The 10106-nt window shown below is 45.4% G+C and overlaps 1 pseudogene; it reads right to left on the reverse strand.

The window, feature by feature from the left end:
- Positions 1–506: 506 nt before the first annotated feature.
- The window catches only part of LOC116222035, a 34156-nt pseudogene continuing 24556 nt past the window's right edge, over positions 507–10106 (reverse strand).

Below are 10106 nucleotides of genomic sequence, written 5' to 3' on the forward strand. Positions count from 1 at the left end.
GGGGCTGAGGGTCCTGAAACGCTGTGATCTCATCTGTTATTCTGCCTCTGATCTGACACACACACACACACACACACACACAACCCGCATACAGATAAACAGTCACACCCGACTCAGACATATCCTTGCATATGTGTGCATACGCATACTCTCACCACTCCCCATAAACACACTTTTCAATGCATACCACCATCACACATAAGCGTTCAATACTGTCTTATTCTATAGCACCACTGAACACAACTCATCTCATTATTTTGTCAAATAACTGCCTATGTTTGGAAACACACATAACACATTAACAATCAAGGGAGAAAAAAAACAGCATTTCAATATCAGCTTTCTTTTCTTTTCTGTGAGGAAGGCTACATACAAGGTGGTCCAATTAGCCAGCTAACCGCTAACCAGCAGAGACTGTAAATGCATCTTGTATAATGCCTGGTTGAAGTCTACTAGGCTCCGTAAGCCAAGGATTGCCTTTTAAAAGAGCCCACGCGAGCAAAGTGTTCTTCCAGAGATTTTTATTTATATTATCGTTCATACACAAAAATAGTATCAGGAGAACAATCCATATACAGGCACAGACTGGCTTGAGTAAGAGTACCCTAGCTGGGGTGTAGTGACCACAGCACATGCAGGATGAAGTGCTGTGTGTAAGAACAAGAAGATAGCATTGCAAATATAATGTAAAAATATCACTGTAATCAAATGTTTTAAATGCTTGATACGAAATCTAGACTTGAGAGGTGTGAGTCTATCAGCTGATCTGCCATCCCAATTGCCTCTATTTAATAATTCCTATAAAATTCAGTGAATTCAAAGAAAAGTACCCCAGAATTGAATATGCACTGATATATAAATTATAGAAATAGGCCTCAGTGACCTGGTATGCATTACATAGTTTGTATTAGATTTAATATGGATTTAAATATAGACCAGGCAGGTTTTTTACCAGTATGAACATGATTACTGTCATGTCTCTATAAAGTGTCCCTACAAAGGAAGAAAGGAAGAAAGTAACAATTGCGCTTAATCACATATATTTTTTTTTAACTCATACAAAAATAATTTTTTTAATGATTTGTTGAGCATGATTACACAACTGCCACGGTCATGTTGGAGTAAATGTTGTAAAGATTTGGAAAAAGGGAACTATTCTTCATCACCACATTGACTCCTTCCATCCTCGTTCTCATCCTTCTCGTTTTCAGTTCATCTTTTCTTCTCTTTCTCACCAGTACCCCAGCACCACCATTACCATCATCGTCATCATCATTGTCATCGTCACAGCAATCAGAACCATTCCTCTATTCCTTTTTAATATGTGTCACTGAAGTGGCTAAACTACATTCTTGTCTTTTCATACTCCATTCACTCATGTTGAAAAAAACATTGGATTCATTTTATTTTCTGACACAACTCAACCCATTTCAAACCAGTTCTCTAACTCCCAGCTCACTAGTACACACCTCAACTTCCACTGCCTGTCAATCACTCCGGTTTCCATAGTTTCACAGTGCCCTGTAATGACAGCACTGTCATCCAACATTCTCTTAGATCTTTCACACATGATCAAAATTACACGTCAGTTTTATTTGATTCAAGGTCTTCTGACCCGGAGAAAGGAAAAAGAAAGAGAAAATAATCTAGGTAAGGCCCGGCCTTGTGCAATATCTATGTTACCGTGCTAAATACATCACCAGACAATGCTGATGAAACCCATGGTGCTTACTATGCTAACCTCTAATCTATTCCCAGACTAGAGTGAAACTAATGGTAATGTGATGTTACCACACCCAGGCTATGCTGTGGCAGGTATATGAAACAAGCTTGTGTGTTTATGGAGTCTCCCCTTTCGTCTTGAACCCCCTCCAGTGCTGTCTGATGAGGCCGCCCCCACCCTCACCCCCAACCCCCAACCACCCTCTGGTGTTCTGCCTGTGGATGTTCCTATGGCTATTCCTCTTTCCCAAATTCCCTGCTACTAATCCGAAATATTCTGTTCCGGAAAGGGGTTAACTGCCCTCCCAAACTATCCTGCCCCACCACCACCACCACCACCACCAACCTCTTTTCATAAATACATCAAAACTACGGCATAGAGTAAATACATACAGAGTATTCAAAAGGGCACCATGGCAACATGCAGAACTAGATGCTACTTTGTATTCCAAATGAAATGTGTTTTTAGACTGGATCCCATCTTCCTGCAGTGAGAGTATAACAAAGTCTCTCAGGCACTTGTGCTAAGACCCAACTTAACTCACTTTATGAGTTTCAGATCATTATCTTAACAAATAAAGAGTGTGTTTGTTTAGTAGTGGCAGTGTTTGTGTTTGTGTTTGTGTATGAATGATTGGCATCTCTCAGCATTTCTCAGCATCTCTCTTGGCCTTAACCAATCAAAAACAGTCATTGCAGAGGCAGGATATGACCTCACTTTTGCACTCACAGCACCTCTTCCCCCCGAAAGAAAAAGTCACCAGGCCGAACATCAAAACAAATTAGCAGCCTGTGAAATGTCAGCGTCCTGGTTTGGTTGAGCAGAGCACTGGAAGCAGATTACTTGTAATAGAACTGACAAAGGCACCGCTTGGCTAGAGCTACAGACGTTATATGTCATAAAGCACAGCCACTGTAAGCAAGCAACCTCATTGGCTGGCAGTGCTTGTCGGCCATTTTCCATCCTCGGCATTATCTTCAATGTCTTCTGTTTTCCCATTCTCCGTGTGTGTGTGTGTGTGTGTGTGTGTGGGGGTGGTGTGGGGTGGGTTGGGGGAAGAGGGTTGTGGACGGTGGTGCTGCGGTAAAAAAGTCAAAAGGTCACATGGTCAGGTCAGCAAGTGCTGCCTCCTGCCCTACAGGTCTTCGCTCTCCACTAGGCCACCTGGCTGCAGCGGGCTGGAGTCGGGGAAAAAGGCGGCCTTCACGTCCAGGCCTCTCTCCGTGAGCGCGGCGTAGCGGCTGGTCGAGGGACGCACTTTCTTGAGCTTGGGAGTTTGGGTCTGTTGCCACTGAGCTGGAACAACAACAAGAAGGAAAAAACGTGTAAATGACACGAACGCTTGTTCTCCAAAGACACAACGCTGCAGAACCAAACACTGCAACACTGAATTAAAGAAAGTACTGAATCAATCCCTCCAATGAAACATGCTACACTGTCCACTCCAGAACAGCAATAAAGGGTCACTAACTTACTAAAAATAAGCACTCATCAGTAAGAAATGGTGTTCTTCTTAACACTTATTAAGGTAACGAAGTACAAATACTTTGTTGCTGTACTTAACAGCCAATAGAAATGTCTACTTTTACACTGAAACTGAATGAGCACCTCTACTTTTTTACACAAATATCTTTACTTCTACTTGAGTAAAGAATGTGTACTTTTACCCCCTATGGACTTAACACTCTAAGACAAGGAAACAGACACACACACTTGGATGGTGAATGCTATTCTGCAAACAGGTGCATACCGTAGAAAAAACTTTTATGAGCATATTATGCATTAATGGTAAGCAATGGCAGATGTTTACCAGGTAGTATATGAGGAAATAATGTATAAACTCTGCACAGATGGGAATTATAACAACAAGCATTTACACACACACACACACACACACACACACACACACACACACACACACAAGCATTTAACACAGAAACTATGGTGGAACTTAACGAGTATGTGTTTAAGTCTCATGAATTGTTCGCAAACTTAAGGTACACTCACACACACACACACAGAACACAAATACACACACACACACACACAAGTACTCACAGTGGATATCAAGTCGTGCAGTACTGGACACAATGCCAGCCTCGTTCTTAGCTGAGACTGTGTACCAGCCCGCATCCTCCTTCATGGCTGGCTGAATGATCATGCACAGGTAGCCATAGTTGTCTTGGTGCATACTGGGGAAAGTTAAAAAAAGACCTGATTAGCAAGGCATGTCAGATGCTTCACAGATTTCATCAGTCACTTAGATTGGTAAATCAGCTGTTTGGTTATTTTATATCACTGAAATTGGATTCAATCAAATGCCTGACTTTGAAGCTGAACTAATGTAGCTATTGCACTTAGTGTTAGAGCTGAAAGGGATGCTAAGCTAACCAGAAACAACTTAGCCTGACGATGTCATACTCATAATTCTAGTCAGAATATGAGTCTGATACTGCTCCATTGGGCTGTGATTATGGGGCGTTTCAACCGAAACAGGAAAAAAAATGCTTATTCGCTCAATTGGATAGACCTACAACCAATCAGAGCAACGTAGTCGATGAACAGTCTAAAATCGACTCTACACATCTCAGCTCTCCAGCGGCAGCCATGTTTGTTGAAAACTAATTCAACCCAAGCGCTTTTTGGTGACGTGGTTGATTACGTTACTGTTGATCATCTGTCCATCATCGTATAAAGCCCGCCCTGACAATTTTTTGTTCGGACATAGTTTCTCCCCAACGGAGCAACACCGCAAGACCGAACTTCCCGACCTCAAATGTTGTGGTGTAGGCGGGGCTAAGTTCGTTCTGGCACCCAGGCTAGAAACAACTAGCTGCATTAACATGGCAATACATGCTTTAATTGGGTTTAGAAGCTTTGGGTAGGTGGAAGACCAACAACATTTGATTTCTTTGGCAGTCCTTCCACTTTGACAATGACAGGCACTTTATGCGAGTCCAGTCCTGCCCAAGACAGAATGTGTCTTGATGGAGCCTAGACCCCTGCTGAAACCTTAGTGGACTCTGTGCGTAGACGGAGACATGATAATCAAGTTTAGCATTATCTTGATGTTGGCCAAGCACGGCTCCACCCTGAGTTTGACTTCAAAGGCACACAGAGAGCCACTCTATTAAGCCAGTGGTTGAAAAAAAAAAAAAGCTTTTGAAGCAAATTGCTATGAGAGCCTTTCCCTCTGATGCACAGCAGACAGTAGCCGGTGGCGTCGGAGTCGGGGTGCTCGCTGTGGTTCACATTATGTATGCTTTCTTTACGAGAGGGGGGGGGATTTAATTACTGTTTGTTTTGACATGTGGTAGCAGTTTAAACCAGCAGTCGACCCCAACTGTACCATATATGGCGTAGCGGCAGCCATACGGCCTGGCTCTGGTGATGCTCTCAAGTCACTGCACCACAGTACACATGGCTGCGGGCTCCAAGGGGGGACACAGAGCTTCAGGAGGGAGAGAAGGGGGAGGAGTCGTTCAGGAGAGGGGGAGGAGTCGTTCAGGAGGGGGAGTCGTTCAGGAAGGAGTCGTTCAGGGGGGGGGGGGAGTCGTTCAGAAGGGGGAGGAGTCGTTCAGCAATCAGAAGGCTGCTAGTTTGGTCCCAAGTTCTTGAGCAAGACACTGAACCACTAACCGTTGCCACCTTAGATAGTAGTCTCTGCCATTTGTGTGTGAATGGGTAAATGTCTAAGGCATTAACCTGTAGTTAAGTGCTTTGAGTTAGGGTGACCAGATTTGAGTTTTTGAAAAAGAGGACACTTCGCCGTGGCATGCTATACACTACCCCGCCCCCTCCCCAGCAACAAAGTTTTGACATCTTCTTCACATACAGATGACCCCGCCCCCGCCCCCGCCCCCGCCCCCTCCCCTGCGACAAAGTTTTCACATCTTATTCACATGCAGATGTCATGTGCTGTTGTTAACAATGCAACTAGTGGAGGCGGCAATGTGCTCAGTGTTGCCAGATTGGAAATGGCGAAGTATCGTACCAAATGCTCAAAATTATCGTTTTTGGAGGATAATTATCGTACATCTGGCAACACTGAGAAGGCGGTCGACCAATGAGAGTTCTCTGTACAGTCAGAGCTCGCGCAAGAAGGTGGAACGTGAGGGAGATACCCTTTCCAAAACTTGTAGGTGGGTAATAACTAGTTTGGGAAAGACCCAGAGAAACACAAATATCCGACGAGGCAAAATCCCAGACGATTTTGGAATCCCTGCCGGATGCATTTTTTAGGTCTCGAAAAGAGGACATGTCCGGGTAAAAGAGGATGTCTGGTCACCCTATTTGAGTGCTCTATGAGTAGAAATATAGCTATATAAGCTGTTATATAAGCCCATTATATAGCGCTGTCAGCTTGTTCTTGTGTTTTTTGATTGGGGCTGAGTTTGGCTGAAACTGCAATAGTCATCGTCCAGTTTAGATACATTTGGGGCATTTGAGGAATTCCATACTAAGATTTTAATTATAAGATTTTTAATATGAATATAAACGAGAATTTAACATTTCATGAAGCAGCCAAACCTATGGCCAAGCCAAGACTTGTTAAGAAATGAAAAGGCAAACGCATGAAATCTGACCACGGTGGACCAAGGAAGGGCCTTTACCTGTGTGTCCGCCCTGAACTGTGTGTGTGTGTGTGTGTGTGTGTGTGTGGTGTGTGTGTGTGTGTGTGTGTTTGTGTGTGTGTGTGTGTGTGTGTGTTAGAGTGTGTGTGTGTGTGTGCGTGTGTGTGTGTGTGCGTGTGTGTGTGTGTGTTAGTGTGTGTTAGTGTGTGTGTGTGTGTGTGTGTGTGTGTGTGTGGCGTACCTAATTCTGTCTGTGTTGTGGGTGAGTGACTCATTCTCCTTCTTCCAGAAGATCTGTGGGAAGGGCACTCCGGACACACGGCACTCCAGGCGCACGGGGTAACCCTCGGCAACGCCCGTGTTCTGCAGCTTGTCAACGAAGGTGGGGGCCTTGTGCATCTCTTTGGCTGTGGGGAAGAGGGGGAGAGGTTTTACCATCCGTTCAGTTATCTTCGTTCATACTTTACACTTCTACTGTTTGGCCATTGGATTGGCAATATGAAGGTACTAGTGTGAAGTCTGATTAATTGTATGGCTTAAGTATGATGAAAGTTGCTCTGAGTAAGATCTGTCAGCTAAATGATAAATGCTAATACCCCTTGAGAGCTAAGTGCTATTTTGCAATCAGTCCACAAAGTTTGAGGGTGTGCATTCTCCACTGAAGGACTGCATTACTGCATCCAGATAAGAATGGGTGTGTTTTGGAGTTTGTGTGTGTGTGTGTGTGTGTGTGCATGTGTGTGTGTGTAGATGAGTGCATGTGTGTAACTCACGTACCTGCAACGATAAGCTCCAGGTTAAAGGAGTTCTGCCCGGCGCGGTTGCTGGCAATGCAGGTGTAGATGCCAGCATCTCTACTAGTGACAGGCTCGATGACCAATGAATGAACACCATTTTCCCTCACCAGCATCTTGTGGGCGGAGTCTGGGCGGATGATCTGGCCATTCAGCTGCCAGACGAGGTCAGGCGTGGGGAGGCCACTGACCTGTGGGGGGCAGCACCAAGCTCGGCTTACAACAACACTCAAAACACCTTTTCTGTTCCCAATGTAACAATGTTGACAGTAGATGTATTATTATTTATTTATTAATACCAAGCTTGTGGGTTCACTTTCATTAGAGTGTAAAATGTACTTCTTGCCTACACTTTAAGTTGTTTTGTGTTAAAAGCATCAGCTAAATGACTAAATGTGCATATAGATTAATGTACATACTATAACTCTGTTTAAATGGAACAGGAATGGATTGAGCTGTTATGAACACCATTGAGTATGATAATGACTTCACCCAGCAGCATAAACAGCCCAATAATAAAATAATGCAGCACTATCCCCTAACATGTGTTTACTGTTTACTGTTTACTGTTTATAAGGTTGTTGGCCACTGAATAGCACTGTGACTGCCATGAATAACGTCATGTTTGTCCACCTCATCAGCATTACATGGTGGTGTTTGTCAGCGGGTGTTTGTGAGGGCGGTGTGGGTGGGTGTCTGTAAACAAGGCCCAGTGTGAGAACACATTCGGGCAGGTAAACACGTCCTTGTACTTCTCAACACCCCCACCTGTATACGGCTGATTTAATCCCCACTGGAGTTTGTCATGGGAACACCACTCGCCTGTGAAAGGGCCTGATTCTATTTACGGCGGTCCTCACATTCCAGGGAAACCTGACACCTACTCCTCCCTCAGGTGTGCCTGCTACAGACCACCTGTCTGTGGGAGAGTGTGGGAGTGTGTGTGTGTGTGTGTGTGTGTGTGTGTGTGTGTGTGTGTTGTTTTTGTCGTAGCACAAAGGCATACAGTGCCATTCAATGCCAAGAGTTTGGTTGCAAATGGTTGTGTGCTAATGGAAACTCATGAGTCTTCCTTTGTGTGTTCGTAACTCCCATGCGATTGTGGAATTTGTCCTTTTGGGTTGTTTGTGTGTATGTGTGTTTGTTTGTGTGTGTGTGTGTGTGTGTGTGTGTGTTACTTTGATCGGAGCCTCTGGGGTTAAGGTTTGATGCACTTCCGTTAGCAAAGGGCCAAGGGGGGGGGGCTGTTTTTGGCTCTAAAAAGTTGGGAACATTTTGGAGCGCTTCAAAAGCTTTCGGAAATAAATCTCCTCTATAAATATGCCTGACATTAGGAGCCTGTCTGCCACTGGAGACCGTGGCTGTTTATTTCAGATGGCGTCCCTCTTGAGAGCGTGTGAATCCCTGTATGGAACTGCACGGGGCTTCTACACATCAGTCACATAGCCACGCTACAGGGAGCTACTGAAGACAAACAGGACGGGAGGAGGAAAGAGAAAGAGTGGGATGCTGAGAGAGAGAGAGAGAGAGAGAAAGAGGAGGGAGGAGAAGGAGGCAGCAAGAGATAACAGGAGACCACAACAGAAAGAGGGGAGAGAGAAAGCAAACGAGAGGAGGTTGAGAGAGGAGACAGGGAGTGAGAGAAGGAAACAGGCCAGCCAAGAGCACACAGAGAAAACACACGCACGCACACACACACACACACACACACACACACACACACACACACACACACACACACACACACACACACACGCCTGGAGCCTGGAGAGGGGAGAGGGGGAATTTTGAAGCGAGAGAGAGGGGAGAGGAGAGAAGTGAAGTGAAAATGAGATGATTTGGGAGGAAAGCTGGAGATAAAATTAGAAACAGGAGGGGGCTGAGAGACAAGCAGAAGGGTGGCAGAGAGAGAGAGAAAGAGAGAGAGAGAATGAGAGAGAGAGAGAGAATGAGAGAGAGAGAGAGAGAGAGAAAGAGAGGAGAAAGAGAGAGAATGGGAGAGAGAGAGAGAGAGAATGAAAATGAAACATAGGACATGAGGTGAGTCTGTCCTCTCCCCTTTCGCTCTGGAGCATTCATCACCGGCCGAGTGATGAAACATGGAGCCTCAACACTGATATTTTCTACCGCGCATGGAATGCATCTCATAGAGAAACACACACACACACACACACACACACACACACACACACACACACACACACACACACACACACACACACATGCAGACCTATCATTTGGAACCCAGAGGGATATCACCCACAGGGTTAGACTCTATCACTTAGATGAAGCCTCATTCACAAACACACACGCACGCACGCACGCTCACACACACACACACACGCACACCCACACACACGCCATCATCCTCATCCTCCTTCAAGTCCTGCTGTGAGATGAGTGTGTGGGTAAGTGGCAGAGTGTCATGAAGAGTGATGAAGGGTCCGGTGGTCATCCTCACCTTGCAGTCCATGCGGCACAGCCGGCCCTCCTGCACGATGAGGTCGCCCGGCGCCTGCAGGAAGTGAGGGCGGAAGTGGCGCTCCTGAATGTTCTCATTCTCATCCCCACTGTCTCTGGACCGGGACCGAGGTCTGAGAGAGAGAGAGAGAGAGAGAGAGAGACAGAGAGAGAGAGAGAGAGAGACAGAGAGAGAAATAGAGAGAGAGAGAGAGAGAGAGAGAGAGAGAGATGTAATCATTCATTCATTCATTGGCCTGCTGGTCATTTTTCTTTTTAAGGTACATGGCAGTCAGACCATTACAAAACACTTACAGACAACGAGACATGAAGAACCCTTAACCACCCCTAACTACTGCCACCACTCTATATTTCAGTGCCAGAGTGAAAGAGAGAAAGAGGGAGAGAGAGAGAGAGAGAGAGAGAGAGAGAGAGAGATGAATGGCATGAAAGTGGGGCATTAGACAGGTAGAGCAGGAGTGAAACATCGCTGTAAACAGCTCCAGACGCCGTCTCCTCCTCGCTGCTCATTCCTGATTGGCTCCTTCTACAAGG

This window comes from Clupea harengus, chromosome 10 (assembly GCF_900700415.2).
Source record: "Clupea harengus chromosome 10, Ch_v2.0.2, whole genome shotgun sequence".
Taxonomy (NCBI): domain Eukaryota; kingdom Metazoa; phylum Chordata; class Actinopteri; order Clupeiformes; family Clupeidae; genus Clupea; species Clupea harengus.